General features: G+C 37.5%; 1 protein-coding gene across 1 annotated transcript in view; it reads left to right on the forward strand.

Moving 5' to 3' along the window:
• Positions 1-17,696, forward strand: part of XKR4 (XK related 4) — a 431,980-nt gene that overhangs the window by 6,360 nt on the left and 407,924 nt on the right. The gene's annotated exons all lie outside the window — the stretch shown is intronic.

A 17,696-nucleotide genomic window follows, 5' to 3' on the forward strand; every position in this document is an offset into this window, starting at 1 on the left:
AGAATGAATTTTTTAAGGGGTTAGTTAAGATTCTAAGGTCAGTTAAGATTCCTCAGAAGCAGTGAGTTTTCTCTCACTTAAGTGTCTAAGTATTGTTTGGAAAATTGTAGGCAGAGTTTCAGAAGAGACTTTAATACCATAAAGAGGGCTGAATAAGATCATCTTCCAGTCCTGAGATTTTGACAGCTTCTATTATTATATGCTGCTCCAAAAGTAGTGGACTAACCTTTGTTTATTCAGGAATGAAGAAGTAGCAGTTTGTTTGAAATACTAGAGTCATGTCATTTTGAAATCTATTCATTGGTTTATGAACCCAATATCTTGAGTGGATTATCAAAAATCTGTGCAATATCCTTGAGTATTGGGCTTGGTATTTAAATCTCTGACTTACCTAAGATATAAATCCACCTATAATCAGATAGTCCTCTGAGTATTAACTTGGGTTTCTGTATGAGCTGGAATAATTTATGCATAAATCTATGTGGTATATTTCAATATTTTTGCAATTACAAGTACAAAGGTTATATTTTTCCATTCATTTGAACAATATACTGTTTGCCTTCCAACATATTGTAGAATACCTCCACGGAGCAGCTGAAAGTAGTATCTATACAAATGTATGCTATCATTTTTGAACAATGTCGACCAATCTTTGGGTCAGCGGCTTTGAAGGTCTTTGCTCAGTCACTTACAGAAAATTCCTTAGTGTCTGAATATCCAAAGACACAACCTGCTATTAAAAATGCTTCATATTTTATAGTTTGAATGAAATAGTCTATCTATGAATTTAAATTGTACCAGTCACTGAGTAACATAACCAGAATGAGCCCCTTTATATGGACTTGCTGGCTAACCAGACTAGCACATTCCTTTTACTCGCTTTAGAATTTGCCTGGTACACTAACTAGGTCCATGGAAGTAAAACCAAGAATTATCAGATATAAGGTACAGTATGGTACTAGTCATGAGAAATTGCTTACCAGGTGTAACCTTATAAAATAGTTGTAATATACAGATGGATTTCAGGGGAAAATACATCTGGTAATTCTCCACAGAAAATACTCTTTTGAATGGCATTGCATCATTTTAATGACCACAGTAAGTGACTTCCTTCCAGCTAAATAATTGTGTCTTTGTAACTGTTGGCATGGCTGGTCAGAAGGGAGGACCATGGCAAGTCCTCAACACATTATTCTAGTGGGTGGGGAACGTACACACATAGGAATACATGCCCAATGAATGTTTACTGATCTGTCAATGAAACCCAGGCATTATTCATTTTTTTATGGGAGTGTAGCTGAATGTGCTACTCAGTTGCGTCTTGAGTTTCTTATGGTACAGTGAATCAGAAAAAGTGCAATGTTGCCCTGGTTGGTGTGGCTCAGTGGATTCAGCGTGGGCCTATGAAGCAAAGGGTTGCCAGTTCGATTCCCATTTGGGGCACATGCCTGGGTTTCGGGCCAGGTCTCCAGTGGGGGACACATGAGAGGCAACCACACATTGATGTTNGCATTATTCATTTTTTTTTATGGGAGTGTAGCTGAATGTTCTACTCAGTTGCGTCTTGAGTTTCTTATGGTACAGTGAATCAGAAAAAGTGCAATGTTGCCCTGGTTGGTGTGGCTCAGTGGATTCAGCGTGGGCCTATGAAGCAAAGGGTTGCCAGTTCGATTCCCATTTGGGGCACATGCCTGGGTTTCGGGCCAGGTCTCCAGTGGGGGACACATGAGAGGCAACCACACATTGATGTTTCTCTGCCACTCTTTCTCCTTTCCTTCCCCTCTCTCTAAAAATAAATAAATAAAATATTAAAAAAAAAGAAAAGGTGCAATGTTATCTAGAAAGAATAGGACAGGGCACCCAACTCTTTTTTTTAGATTACTAGTATTAGGAAAGTGGCACTAAATTTTACAAAATACCAGTTAGCCTCTGAGAGAAATGCCTCTAGAAACCAAATTTGGCATTCCTGATTTTGCAGATAGAAATGCCAGAGAGGGGGAGCTTGTGGATAGATATTTTTTTCTTTAATTCTTACCTATACTTGATTATCTGAGAATATACTTATGTACAGAGTTATTTCGGGTATTCTGGGTACTTGTGTTTGACTACTCAAAGAAATTTAGTAGTGTAGCTCCTCCTATTACCCCCAGCCCCACAAAACATTAGTTCCAAATCTAGTATATGTATAGAACTGGTACAGATTACTGATTGCACGGGAAATAAACGAGGGGTTGAAATGGAAACAAATCACTCCAGATATTCCCTTGTGGCAAGGAGTAGTCTTTCCTAACCCTAAGATAAAGGGAAAGCACCATAATTAGAATATCAGTGATGGATCTTATTTAAAGAGGCAGCTGTCCAATGGGGAACCAGACTAAATGAGGAGTCAGAAGAGATGATTTGGAAGCTCTGCGATTCACAGTCCAGATAGGTCACCTAAATGCTCTGACTTACTTACATGTAACAACATGGAAGATGAAATACCACAGCTTTTAGTGTCCCACACAATTTAGATCTTTTTTTGGTTTCCTTCTTCTGGTTCTTTTTTTTTAAATCTGTGTGATATGATTGGTCAAAAATAATAATAATATCCACGGGTTTTTGCAGCTCTAAATTCTGATCCTGAAATTAGTATAAATTATTTTTGCTTGCTCAGTTCCCAAGTATATAAACCAGGAAGTTTGTATATATTTTTCTAAGGCCACTGTTACAGCATTCTTCTGTCTATGTAAGTCAAAGGGGAATCTATGAAGGATTTTTCAGATTTGGTGATATTGGTATCTAATCCCCAGGAGCTGGCATTATTTATAAGTGAAGACAGAATCTAACCCTTATGTGTATAATGCACCTTATTTTGTGTCATTTTGAATTTTAGGTATAATGTAATGAAATCATTTTTACAAAAACCTAAGTATTTGAAGCCGATGGTAAAAGTGTTAACATTTCACGAATTGTAAGACATATACTATATAGAATGAAAAGCCAAAATGGTGGTCTATAGTTCATGTAGAAAGATATGCACATCTGGCTTGCTACGATTAGCAACTGGAAACAATGCTTCACAGGCTTAAAAAGAAAGATCCATTATGTCAACAAGAAAGCTGTTGTCAGAGCCAGATTTGCTTTGAAATTAAAAGCTTGTCCACACTGTCACTGATCCAATGAGCTAGAAATCAAATTTGACCTCCTTACAAAAATCCTGTATTCAAGGCTGTACTTGTTAAAGAATTGGGATATGTTACACTCAGCCAGAAGAAGTGAATGAAACATTACCCTTTCTCGATGAGAATTGCCTGGATCTCTAGGATATGAGAGACCTGTCCTGAAGCTGAACAATTTTCAACCTCATGACAACATTTTAGATTTTTAAATTGAAAGAGAAAGTATTTGTTTTGAAATGATCTGCAGCATGTCAACTATTTTCTCATCTTCATGATTCATAGGTAGGCTGTTTGACTCAGTTCTACTTTGTTTGTTTAATGTGTGCATTGCCCTATTTTCCTGTCAAGGGAGTCCTTTATATAAACAGCAGTGGGAAATGTGTGAACTGGGTAGAATTAATCAAACAGAAAATCACACATATATAGAAAAAAGTAGAATCTATATTCAATTGGAGACTAAAAAGAGTTGAGATGACTTTGATTTGACTTCCCATCAAGTAAATTCTATTTAAAAAGGACAAAGTCACCTTTCTGAACCACAAATCTGGGAGATTTCATCCATGTAAAATGCAGTTTGAATTCTTTTTTGTAGCTTCGATAATAGTCATGAATAATAATATTAGTTTGGGGCTGAAATCTTTACTTTTCATGTCTTTTTTCTGTAGCAGAGAGTCACTAACCAAAAGAAAGGTAGTTTTTTTTTTTTAGCAGTAACAGTATCTAAATAGTTTCCATAATGTCCATCATTAGTTCACGTGGCATAATCACTGTATCAGTACAACATAACAGTGAGGAAATGATCCTTTAGGAATGCAGGATAGATTTTTGGCTCCTCAAATAATTTCCTGTTTTACAAAAGTAAAATTAATGACAGCCATTTTTTAAAATATAGGACAGTTCCAGAAGACTCTCTAAAGTGATTTACAATACTTAGGTCTGTTATTATAACATAAATTAGGAAGTTCACATCATAGGATTTCATTTTTCCAGGGGATGTACTACTATTAAAAGTAGCAGTCACAGATGTCCTAGGAGAATTCTCCTGATTTACTTGATTGTTTATGGTTTGAAAAATGGAGTTCTATGGTGTAAGTTGGTGCTCAAGTTACACCATACACCAAAATAAATTCAAGGTGGTTAAAAGACTTGAATATAAGCCGTGACACCATTAAAATCTTAGAGGAGAACATTGGCAGGAAAATCTCAGATATTTCACGCAGCAACATTTTTACTGATATGTCCCCTAGAGCAAGGGATATAAAGGAAAGAATAAACAAATTAAGATAAAAAGAGAACCAACCATATGGGAAAACATATTTGCCAGTAATACCTCAGACAAAGATTTAATCTCCAAAATATACAAAGAACTCACATGACTCCACTTCAAGAAGACAAGCAACCCAGTTAAAAAGTGGGCAAAGGACTTGAACAGACACTTCTCCAAGGAGGACATACAGATGATCCAGAGACACATGAAAAGATGCTCAATATCACTAGCTATCATAGAGATGCAAATTAAAACCACAATGAGACACCACTTTACACTGGTCAGAATGGCCATCATAAACAATGCAAGAAACAACAAATGTTGGAGAATTTGTGGGGAAAAGGGAACCCTAGTTCACTAGGTGGCATTGCAGACTGGTACAACCATTATGGAAAACAGAATGGAATTTTCTAAGAAAACTAAAAACGAATATGCTTTTGACCCAGCAATTCCACTGTTAGTAGTATATCTTAAGAACCCTGAAACATCAATCCAAGAGAAACTATGCACCCCAATGTTCATAGCAGCACACTTTACAATAGCTACGAGTTGGAAGTAACCTAAGTGCCCATCGGTAAACGAATGGATCAAAAAACTATGGTACATTTACACAATGGAATTCTATGCAGCAGAAAGAAAAAAGGAGCTCCTACCCTTTGCAACAACATGGATGGAACTGGAAAGCATTATGCTGAGTGAAATAAGCCAGGCAGTGAAAGAAAACTACTATATGATTTCACCTTTAACTGGAAGCTAAACAACAAAACAAACAAGCAAGCAAAATATAAACAAACACACTGAAATACATAACAGGCTGACAGGGACCAGAGGGGAGAGGGGAGAGAATTTCAGGGGAAAAGGGGAAGGATTCACAGGAACAAGTATAAAGAACACATGGACAAAAACCTGGGGGTGGGGAATGAGAGGGAAGTGGGGAGCACTGGGGGGATGAGCTGGGATGGGAGTAAAAGACAGAAAACTGTACTTGAACAATAATTAAATTAAAAAATAAATTAAAAAAAGAAAAATTGAGTTCTAGACAGGAGCAGGTAGCACAACACTATCTTAATGATAGCATAAATATTAGCTGTGTTTGTACTTCTGAAGAGTAATTAATAGTTACACTTATTTAAAAATACAATATTTATCTTCTTTAAAAGAAGTTTAAAATTAAATGACTAAGGGGGGATCTGAAGTTTTTATTGAGGAAGCATGTCTAGATACCCGGCAATCTATGAGTCCCATTCTCTGATATAGTAATAGAAGATTGGGGTGTTGTAGATAGGCATGCATTTATTAGCTGGAAAATTTTGGCCAATAATGAAACTAACAAAAATGGAGAACTTAATCCCATAAGTAGAGGGTGATTTTCAATCTCTTGTATAGAAGTGGGATAATTGTTTTGACCCCATTGTAAAACCAACCATAGCGAAGCATAAAGTATGACTTCAACTGTCAGGCCAAGCTTCCATTATATGAGTTTGTTCTAGGGGCAAAGAAAGCATGACTTAAGTTGTGGTAGTAATGGTCAGTTTATGGGATCAACTTGACATTAGGGCACCAGTGGGGTCTGCAGTCTGAGGGTGTTTGACCTGAGGGTCCTCTGTTATCACACAGATCAGAAGGAGGCAAGAAGTCAGAGGCAAGAGGAGCAAGGCTAAGCAAGGCATGTCATCATAAATGGGAATTCAAGTGAAGGCAAAAACAGCCTTATTAATAGTACAATAAATATAGCTAAGAATCTGAATTCAAGGCCTTCACAAAAACAAATCTTGATGCTCATGCTTCAAAATGTAAAACTAAAGGGAAATTTGTTTCATTTATGTTCTAATTATATATAATTTCCACCTGGTCAGCTATTGCTAGTAAGGCCTAAGACTGGAGGCCAGTTTCTCATTCCATTGCAGAAAGGGCAAAGGGCTTTGACTGAAGGCAGGTGCTTACTCAACTACTGTTAATATGTGCAAATTTATTAGTAGCTCACTGTCTAAATTACTGCTTGGTTACTCTAATAGGTTGCTGAGAAAGCATGACAAAAATAAGTGATCAATGACAATCTTTTAATTGTGGATTCCACAACACATCAGCTTAAAATCATAGTAAGGAACATGTTTAAAACAAAATATGCTCTCACTGTCTAGGAAAGGAGGAAAGTCATGTTCACACCCACAGATCTGTCTGTGATGACATGCTAAGAGTGGAGCTACTGCCTTACAACTCAAAGAACGATTTTCATCCATCTGTATCAGCGTCTCCTGGATGTGTCTCATAAATGCAGATTCTCAGGACCACCCCAAACCTACTGAATCACAATTTCCATTTGAACACAATCTCTAGGGGATTAGTACACATATTAAAATCTTTTTTGCCAGCCTGTGGATTTTTAAATTTTTACTTATTTTATTTTATATTATTTTTATTGACTATGCTATTACAGCTGTCCCAATTTTTCCCCCTTTGCCCCTCTCCATCAAGCACCCCCTATTCTCTCGAGCAATCCCACCTCTTTTGTTCATGTCCATGGGTCATGCATATAAGTTCTTTGGCAACTCCATTTCTTATACTTGCTCTTAACATTCCTCTGCCTATTCTCTGACTACCAATTTTCCCTTCACCTTTTCCCCCATTCCCCCAGACTCCTGTCACCACTGGCCACCATTCTAATGTTCTCCATATCTATGGTTCTGTTTTTGTTCTGCTTGTTTACTTAGTTTGTTTTTTAGATTTAATTGTTGATAGTTCTACATTTATTGCCATTTTAATGTTTATAGTTTTGATTTTCTTCTTTTTCTTAAATAAGTCTTTTCAACATTACTTATAATAATGATTTGGTGATGGTGAGCTTCTTTAGCTTTATCTTGTCTAGGAAGCACTTTAGCTGCCCTTCCATTTTAAATGATAGCTTTGCTGAATAGAGTAATCTAGGTTGTAGATCCTTGCTCTTCATCACTTTGAATACTTCTTGCCAATCCTTTCTAGCCTGCAAAATTTCTTTGGAGAAATCACCTGACAGTCTTATGGGAACTCCCATGTGTGTAACTAACTTCTCTTCCCTCCCTGCTTGTAAGATTCTCTCTCTATCTTTAACCTTTGACATTTTAATTATGGTGTGTCTTGGAGTAGTCCTGTTTGCTTTCATCTTCTTTGGGACTCTCTGTGCTTCCTGGCCTTGTATGTCTATGTCCTTCATCAAATTAGGGAAGATTTCTTTCATTATTTTTTCAAATGAATTTCCACTTTCTTCCTCTTTCTCCTCTTCTTCTGGCACCCCTATGATGCCACTGTTGGAACACTTGAAGTTATCCCAGAGGCTGCTTACACTATCCTTATTTTTTTTGAATTATTTTTCCTTCTTGTTCTGATTGGTTGTTGTTCCTTCATTATGTTCCAAATCATTGATCTGATTCTCAGTTTCATCTACTCTACTGTTGATTTCCTATAAATTGTTCTTTTTTTTTCAATTAGTGAATTCTTTGTTTCTGACTGCTTCTCCCACAGAGTCACAGAGCCGTCATGCAGGTGCCATATCGGAGACTCCATCAACCTAACTAACTATTTGCCCTGTCCCTGAGATACCCTGAGACTCATTCCCACCCAACTTATGGGCTACCCAGGCTGTTAACAGGGACTTTTCCATGTGAATGGCTAATCTTGGATCATGCTTCACAACTTTCTAAATCTTCTCAAACAAGTAACCGCTGATCTCAGTGAGCATCCAGCCTCCATAACTCTTGCTAAGTGGCCCCAGACCTAGCATTAGCAGCAGCCAGCCTAGATTCACATCTTCGCTTCACCTGAGAATCTCAAAGCCCAACACAAGTAGAAGCCATCTCAGATTGCTTTATAGACCAGGCAGAGTGGCCTAAGGCAAAACACAAGTGGAAGCTGACCTTAGTCTGCACCACCCAGGAAAACCGAGAACCTGTGCACCTTTGGACAGCTACAGACAACTTCAGAACACCACCATTCTGCCCCTGCAGAGCTGATCCTCCATGGAGGGTGGATGTTGGTGTTATGTGGTCACAGCAAGTTGTTTCATGTCACTGGCCAGGGTAAATTCCTCCTATTGAATTGCTGATGGCAACTAAGGCTCAACTACAAGAGGAGGGTGTATTCAGCCCACATGAAGGGTGCACTTTGAGTACCCAGCTTGAGTGATAGGAGAGGTTGTGCCACTGGACTGTACAGGACACCTACTACATTATGCCACACTACCAAAACAGGCAGTCACGGAAGCTCTACCTAGTCCATAGAAACAAAGGGAGGCGGCCAAAAGGAGGAGACAAAGGAACATGGCCCAATTGAAAGAACAGATCAAAACACCAGAAAAAGAACTAAACAAAATGGAGATAAGCAATCAATCAGCTGCAGAGTTCAAAACACTGGTTATAAGGATGCTCAAGGAAATTAGTGAGGACCTCACTAGCATAAAACAGACAAATGTTAAAGTTTGAGAAGCAGAGTAGCATCTACTCTGCTATAGAAAAGGGAGCAATGCATTTTAACTGCAATGGTGAGGGTAGGCTTATTGTGCTGGACATTAATAGAAAATATGGCTGATCCTGACATTTTAACTGGCGTTTTCACCAAAGTTAGATCACCCAGTATGGTGCAAGGGCTGGTGCTTAGAAACTGTAGCAGGTAGACACACATACACACAAAGGAACCTTCTCACAGACAACGCTATAAGGAAAACTATGACATCTCCCATTGGTAAAGAAAATGAAAGATTTTAGTAATTTTTAATTAAAAATCTATGACTTTATGGTTTTATTGTTCACAGCTGATCTGTAGAAAAATAACCCACCATGTCAACTGCTCACCTCACAGTCTTACACTGTACTGAGACCTTGTACTGTTCTGTCAATTGGGATTGAGTAGACTGTTGGTGGTGAGAGGAAGACCAGACCTTCTCAATGTAGGTGGGCACTAAGAAAAGTATCCAGTTCAGAGAAACCAGACACCAAGGATAGAGAATGAGGGGAGTACTGCAGGTCTGGCAGCTCTTACCAAGACATAAGGATTGAAGTCTTTGCTCAGAGAGGTAAAGCTGAACTGGTTGTGGCATTCTCATTTATGTTTTTCTGAAAAAAGAAGCCGCCATGAGAATGCATAAAGGCCGTTCTACCATTGGGTGTGAGGGTTAGTGGAGCACGAGGTCAGGCAGCTGAGCATCCCTCACCCTTGTATTTAGTCTGATAGATCAAGGAGGCTCTGTATCTACATTGAGAAAAAGGAACTAAGGGAAGAATAGAAGAAAATATTACTAGGCCTTTAGGTCTGCAAGAGCAGGCCCTCGTCAAGTGTTGGCACGATATTTTTCACGAAATAATATGGGAGGATTTCTAATCCCCACCCTGCTCCATGCAATTCAGCTCCTCACAGTAACCCATAAGGCCAAAAAGGCAGACCATACCATGAGAAAAAATATGATGGTTCATCCTGAAATCATACTGTATCATTTATCCTCCTAAGTGAGAAATATTAACATTAAACAGTGTGACAAAAATGTGTTTGTATTATAGAATGAAGAGTTAATAAAAAGGTGCCTAATAAAATGTATATTTGTGTAGTTTTCTTATTTTGTGCTAAATAAAATAGAAAAAGATGACCTTCCCAGCAGTGCTTTTCAAAGTAGTAGTTTTCTAATTTCCCTTTTGTACAACAGCTGGTGTCGCTATGCTGTCACTTTTGTTGCTAGGGCTCTTCCTCTATGTGCTAGGATGTGATTATTTCCTTTAGTGTTCTTAAGTGTTTCCATGGAGAGTTACTAAGTTAATTTTTATATTTGGTCTATCAGTAGGCACGGTCATCCTGACAGCCTCTCGACCTGCATCGTTTTTCGATATGGTAGCAGCTATCTACATATGGCTATTGAGCATGTGAAATGTGGCTATTCTCAATTAAAGTGTGTTGTAAGTGTGAAATACCTAAAGGACTTTGAGGACTTATGTTAGGAAAAAAAGAGGGGAGGATAGTAAATGCCTTTTTGATAATTTGTATATTAATTACATGTTGAATCAATAATATTTTAAAATATTTTTAGAGGGCTATCTTTACAGTCTTTTTTTTTATTTTTCGAGTACAGTTTTCTGTCTATTACTCCCATCCCATCCCACCGCCCTGTGCTCCTCCCCTCCCTCCTGAGAGAATTTCAGGGGAAATAGGGGAGGGATTTAGAGAATTTCAGGGGAAATAGGAGAGGGATTTAGAGGAACAAATATAAAGGATACATGGACAACAACTAATAAGGGTATTTTTTAATATTTTTAAAGTTTTTATTTATCTTTAGAGGGGAAGGGAAAGGGAGAGGGAGAGAAATATCAATGTATGGTTGCCTCTCGTGTGTCCCCCGCTGGGAACTGGCCTGCAACCCAGGCATGTTCCCTGACTGGGAATCGAACCACGGTCCTTTGGTTCACAGGCCCGCACTCAATCCACCGAGCTATGCCAGCCAGGGCAATATTTTGGATATATTGGGTTAAGAAACATACATTATTAAAATTAATTTTGCTTTTTTTATCTTCGAAATGGGAGTACCAGAAAATTAAAATTCCATATATGGATTGAATTATTTTTCTATTGTACAGAGCTGCTCTAGATAGTGTTAGAGCTCAGTTCCTCAAAAGGAAGAAGAGGGAAATCTGTGGTGGACTCTGGCCAGCAGAGTACAGCTGTTGTGACTGAAGATGAGAATAAACGCAGAGGCTACAGCAATCCTGTGGAGAAAAAGGGACGGCATGGCCACTCTCTCAAGAGGAGAATGCCCCAACCCTTGCCTAGACAGGCTTTTATTGTTTTTCTTGGGTCTTACATTAAAGAAGGATTTATTATCTATTACATAGAATATTACTGTCTACATTTTAGGTACAATCAAGGAAATTAAAATAACATACAGAGGGGAAAGGTGGTGAGCTGATTAGCTCTGTCCTTGGGAAAATTCACACAGGCTTTGGAAATTACCTTGAGGGTAGGCAATAAACATTTATTGTTTCAGACCAGGGTGATGGAGTTTTAGCAAGAGCAAGCCATAACAGTCTGTGTGCATTTTCTAGGCCTGATTCCCAAGGGAAAATTCAGTTAGAAGGTCTGGCTCCTGCCCACCACTTCACTTCTGTAGGCTTTCCATACAGAGCTGAGTCTCATTTGCCAGACCAAAACAAACCAGTCCCCTACAGAAATCCAAAGTAAATTGTTTCAAAGCACTAAGACAAAACTTTGCTAGAAGTTACCAGGGAAAGCACAGCAAATAGTTTCACTGCTGAGTCAGGTTGACTCGATGGATTTTGCATGTAAGATTACCTACTGATAAAAACAGACTCTTGAGAGATAAAACCCTCAATGTGAGTAAAGCTCTTTTCTTCCCCCTTTCCTGCTCTGCTTAAGGCCTAATGGCATACTGAGCTTATTTGGTGGTTTAATAAATAGTATTTAATGATGACAGTACAGACTAAATTTTTGTAAGTGCCATTGTAGTTAGCCAAGCACATTCACTCATACTAATCTATCCAATCTTGCCATCTGCCTCTCAAGGTAAATATATTTTTGTTACCATTTGAAGATGAAATGACTGAGGTTCAGAGAAGGCAGGAGACTTGCCCAAGTGCACACAGCTATTAAGCAGTAAGTGTCTGCACTCATATTTATGACTTCAGCTTCCAAATCTTGTGCCTTTCCCACTTTTTCAATGAGAAATCTTAGAGAATCACCTGGAGAAGCATTTCCCGACCTTTCAGATGGCACTTGTGCTGAAAACTGCAATTGAGTTTTCAATTGAAAAATGCAATGAGTTTTCAGTTTTCAATTTTTTCTGTGATATCAATGGGACTTCGTTAGGACCAATGATGGGGTTTTCCTCTGACTACCAGGAAAGGGAGAGGTGCACCTGACGAAGGGACATCAGAATCCACTGTAGCTTCTTAACTATAAAATGGTGGTGAGAGACATCCTATAATCTAAAGACCCTTCCAGATCTATAATTCTATGAAACATGATATGTAAATGGAGCATATTAACTCTTTTTATATATCTCATTGAATATCTACTTGGGTAACAATATTCATGTTTTATGGGCTATATTTCTAATAAACTACTCAGGGGATTGATATTTTATACCAAACTTCAAATGCAAAAATTGTGGATTAATTTTATCCATAATGTATCACTTTCTTTTGATACCTACTGATAAAAATGCATCTTATTTCCATTGGGAATTCATGACACTAAAGAATATTAAGTAGGCTCTACTCTCATATGAATAGTATGTAATTAACCCATATTTATATCCTCAGATTGCATGCAGTCATGCTTTACATAAACTATCATTCTACCCCACATCTGTTTATGAATTAAGAATTCATCCACAAGCATGCAAGGCAGAGCCCCTCTTTCAGTCACATGTTTCCCTCTGAGACCAGCAGGATTTACATCTATGTGACATAAATTCAAATTCAACTCCTAAGACCTATCTCAGAGAATCAACTCCATGATAGTCCAGTATATTCAATTGCTAGAAATTCATTCTTAAATGCACACAATTGAAAATTTTAGAATCAGTCTTCTAAATGTTCTTTTCTAAAAGTCAAAGAATTGCCCTGTGCCTATTTAAAAGATGTTCCTCCAAAGTGGGTATGATTTGCTTTGGAAGGGCTTTCCATCTGCAGTCTTAGTATAACTTTTTGGTGGCATTCCATAAAAAAATATGTAATATTTTTCTTTTTAATTCAATGGCATCTTTGTAAAGTATAGTTTTTCCAGAGAGACTTGAGTAATTCTGTAATGTTTTTAATGTTTATAACATTAAATGGGTTCTGATTTACTGGCTATTTTATCTCGTTACATATATGCTAAAAGAAACATGTATATCTATACTGCTCTTATTTTTTGCATGATTTTCTTTTATGTATTTGCCTGATCATGTGGTTATGTAGGTTAGGGTAAGCTGGAAAAATCAGAGATGATGTAATTAAACTCAGAGAGTCTGGAGTGAAAATGCCTTCATTCATTTATGTAATACATATTTACCAAACATTCACTGTTTGCAGGTTCTGAGCCCACTAAGATTCATGACATGCACTCCTGTCCCTCACTTATACCTGTTTATACCTCAAAGGGTCAAGCCTCATTAACAGTGGCAGGAACAAAATTGTTTAGGAGAGCAGGGTAGGGATGGGGGACATCTGTCTGGAAAGTTTTAGGAGGGAGTAACGTGACCTAAGAGACTTTCATGCAGAAAGAATAAGGACAGAGGTACTTTATGCTGTGTTCTATAAAGGACTGAAGTGGAAGTTGTGAGGGAAAGAATGTTAGCAGGCAAGTTGTGATTTTGGGACCAAACCAACCAGAGCCTTGGGTGATTTCCTCCAGATTCTGGACATGACTCTGTTGGTGAATAGAGACTTGGGGTGAATACACCTTCAGAAATGTATTCTCAATTGTGTGGTAGTAGTGGGGAAGATTGACTCACAGTCTGGAAATAATGGAAAAGGAAGCCTCCTGCATGCTTTAGAGACAGAGAAAAGAAGAAGTGGAGGGGGACTTGAAAAATATTTAGAAATTTAAAATGCTGTGCTGTGAAGGGATGAAATAAAAGCACTTTTAGTGGGCTTGGCTGGTTCTCACTAAAGATTCTGATAGTACTGGTTTAAGAACTCTATTTAATGAGCTATTGGAAAAGGCATAAATATAAACAGAGTTGGGAGCATGTTAAATAATGATGCTTTGTAAGTGCAGGCTGGATAATTAAAAAAGATTTACCCAAGTAAAGCTAAATACAGTATAGTGGATAATTAATGGGCCTGTGACAACTCCATAATAACCACCCTGAACTTTTACAATAGTGTATTAACAGATGTGTGTGTGGGAAGGAGGGTTTGCTGTTAGAGTCAACACCAGTTAGCTGGAAATTCCCCTCACAGAAGTTAATTAGGGATTCCTGGTAATGAGCCTGCTGATTAACCTCCTGAGTCAGAGGTGACTGACTGCAATTCATATATAGGTTTCTTGTTGAGCCTAAAAGATATTTGCTAGTAAATTCAGTACCCCCCCTTTCCTTGATTTCCTTCCTTCTGGATGCTGTTTTAGCTCTCTGTAGAATTTGCCTTTTTCACTTTAGGAAATGAACTTCCATCCTCTTTGTAGGTAGATGAACTACAACCTGGAAAAGGCCTCTACAGGTGAGGGAACATTCCTAGAATAGGGAGGCCCTTCAGGTCATTAGGATGTGGTGAATGTTCTTTTGATCCTCGGCTCAGTAAAGATTCCTCTTTTATTTCAGTACATCTTCCTTTAACAACTTTATATTTTTTTTCAATTTTTATTTATTTATTTTATTTTTATGTTTTATTTTTTTATATTTTATTCTTGTTGTTGTTCAAGTACAGTTTTCTGCCTTTTCCCCCACCCCTCCCCACCACCCAGCCCTCCCTGCCTCCCTCCCCCCTTTCTAGCCCCCTCGTTATTGTCCGAATGTCCTTTATGATTGTTCCTGTAAACCCTTCATTCTTTTCTCCCATTATCCTCTCCTCTCTCCCTTTTGATCACTGTCAGTCTGTCCTCAATTTTAATGTCTTTGGCTGTACTTTGCTTGCTTGTTCACTTTGTTGATGAGGTTCCTGTTAATGGTGAGATCATATGGTATTTGTCTTTCATTGCCTGGCTTCTTTCATTTAGCATAATGCTCACCAGTTCCATCCATGCTGTCACAAAGGGTAGGAGCTCCTTGTTTCTTTCTGCTGCAAAGAATTTCATTGCGTAAGTGTACCATGGTTTCTTGATCCAAGGAGGTAAAAGACCTGTACTCAGAAAACTATACAACACTGAAGAAAGAAATTAAGGAAGACACAAACAAATGAAAACATATACCGCGTTCATGGATTAGAAGAATTAACATCATCAAAATGTCCATACTACTCAATTTTTTAATCAGTAGGCTTTATTATTCTGGGGGAACAGTTTACAGAAAAATTGAATGTAATGTACATAGTTCTCATATAAATCCTCTCACCTCCAGTTTCCCTTGTTATTGACCTCATATATTATTGTAGTACATTTGATATAATGTATAGATTAATCCTGATACATCATTAACTAAAGACCATACTTTACATTAGAGCTCTTTGTGTTATAAATTCCGTGGATTTTGATAAATGTATAGTGATGTTCATCTATCATTATAGCGTGATCCAGAAGAGTTTTACGAAAAATCCCGTTTTCCACTTAATTCATCCCTTTCTTCCCCACTGGCAAGCTCTGATCTCTTTACTCTTTCCTTAGTTTTGCCTTTTCACGGGTGTCATGTACTTTTTCAGATTGGCTTCTTTCACGTAGCCATATGCATTTAGGGTTATTCCATATGTTTTTGTGGCTTGAGAGCTCATTTCTATTTTGCACTGAATAGTATTGCAGTGTCTGGATATAGCACAGTAACCCATTCACCTAATGAAGGACCTCTGAGTTACTTCCAAGTTTAGACAAGTATGAATAAAGTTGCTACAGACATTTGTATGCAGGTTTTGTGTGGATGTAAGTTTTCAGTTTATTTGGGTATAGCCAAGGAACATGATTATTGGATCTTATACGAAGAATATGTTTAGTTTTGTAAGAAACTGCCAAACTATCTTATAAACTTTCGTTCCCATGCTTAACAACTTTTGAGTCCCTAATAGATGTATGCCAAATGCCCAATTTGAGGGTACAAAGTTAGTGAACCAGGGTGTAAAATGCTTTTCTAGAAACAGTTAAGATACCATGAATTTGTCCAAATTATAGATAAGCTAAAATTTTGGAGTGTTTTATTGATTAGAGTCTGTGCTTTATAGTACAAATCAAGTAATTATTCTTAAATGAGAAATGGGCAAAATAGTAAAAATTTAAATGACAGTAAAATACTGTAATTATTCCAGTGATGCATTTAAACAGTTTTATGAAATTACTCTGGTAGGCATCTAGTCATTGATTTCTGGTACTAGCTCTCTGGTTTCACACGGGTGAAAGAAAAACTATTGGAGTAAAGTTACTTAATGTATCTTTGCAATTAGTGATTTTCATGGATTATAAACTTGCTCAGTAATTATTTTTTAAATGTAAGCATGAGGTAAATATTTTCTTTTTTAGGAAAAAAATGTATCTCACACACACACATGCACACCCCTCTGAAATACTGTGGAGTTCTGCCACAGACTTGAACAATTGCCTCAGGGTAGCTGCAGCCCAATTCACACACTTCTCCTCAGCTCTGGCTTTGCTGCCAATAGACTTGAATGGAAATTGTACACAATCGAATTGTGGAAAATTTGTTTCTCTACCTTTTAAGAGGCCATGTCAGAATTGTTATTTGAATTGTTATGGTATTAGCTGAGATTGATCTGAATTATTTTTGTAATTCTTAAAAGCAGATAATGAATTAATTTTTCCTTATCTGTTCAACTATAACAACAAAGAAAATAAACATGAATACTTTTTATCATAAACTATATAATCTGGTAATTTTTACATTTCTTCTTTACTGCATAAAAACTTGGGTATCTGTGTCAAGTGTCCACATTATGCATCAGTATTTATTTTAATACATGTTATTAAATTGGTCTCCATATCTCCAGGTTTTGGTTTTAAAATTGTGTCCAAATATTTGTAAAACTGAAATCGTATATGATGTATAATGACAATTCTAGTAAAGCTATCTGGCTGAGAAGAACACTAAAACTTTACTAAATTCATTAAACAGAATCAGCCATTCTATCTATTGGAGACCTCAGCATGAAAGGGATTGAGACCTGTAGTTCTCTGTTGTGAGTATAAATCTACATCTGTTGATATGAATGGGGTGATTTATGAATGGGTAGTTTGTGGGTATTTTTTAGGGGGCATTAACAAAGAAATATTAAATAATCATTTTTGTGTGCTTGAAAAAATATTAAATAATCATGTTTGTGTGATTATTTAAACCATGTTTAAGTAATCTATAGACATGAAAGCTCTGAAATCTACTGAATTAACAATAATGGTGTGAAAAGAAATATGGTTCACATGAACTCTGTTCTAGTCACTCTGTGACTTGCAGCAAAGTGCTTTTCTTTATTCCGTATAAGAAACAGTTCATCAAACCCCCATCACTGGAGGCTTCTCATGTGGTTACATGAGGGCCTCCTAGGGAAGTGAGAAGAAGATGCACTGGAAGGAGGGGAGAGGGGGGCCAGGCAGGCTGTGGGTCTGGTGAGTGTAAGAACACCTTTGGGAAACCACTTGGAAGATGTTTATATATTGGCATG

This window comes from Sturnira hondurensis, unplaced genomic scaffold (assembly GCF_014824575.4).
Source record: "Sturnira hondurensis isolate 20B ecotype Veracruz unplaced genomic scaffold, ASM1482457v3 Scaffold0020080, whole genome shotgun sequence".
Classification (NCBI taxonomy): Eukaryota; Metazoa; Chordata; class Mammalia; order Chiroptera; family Phyllostomidae; genus Sturnira; species Sturnira hondurensis.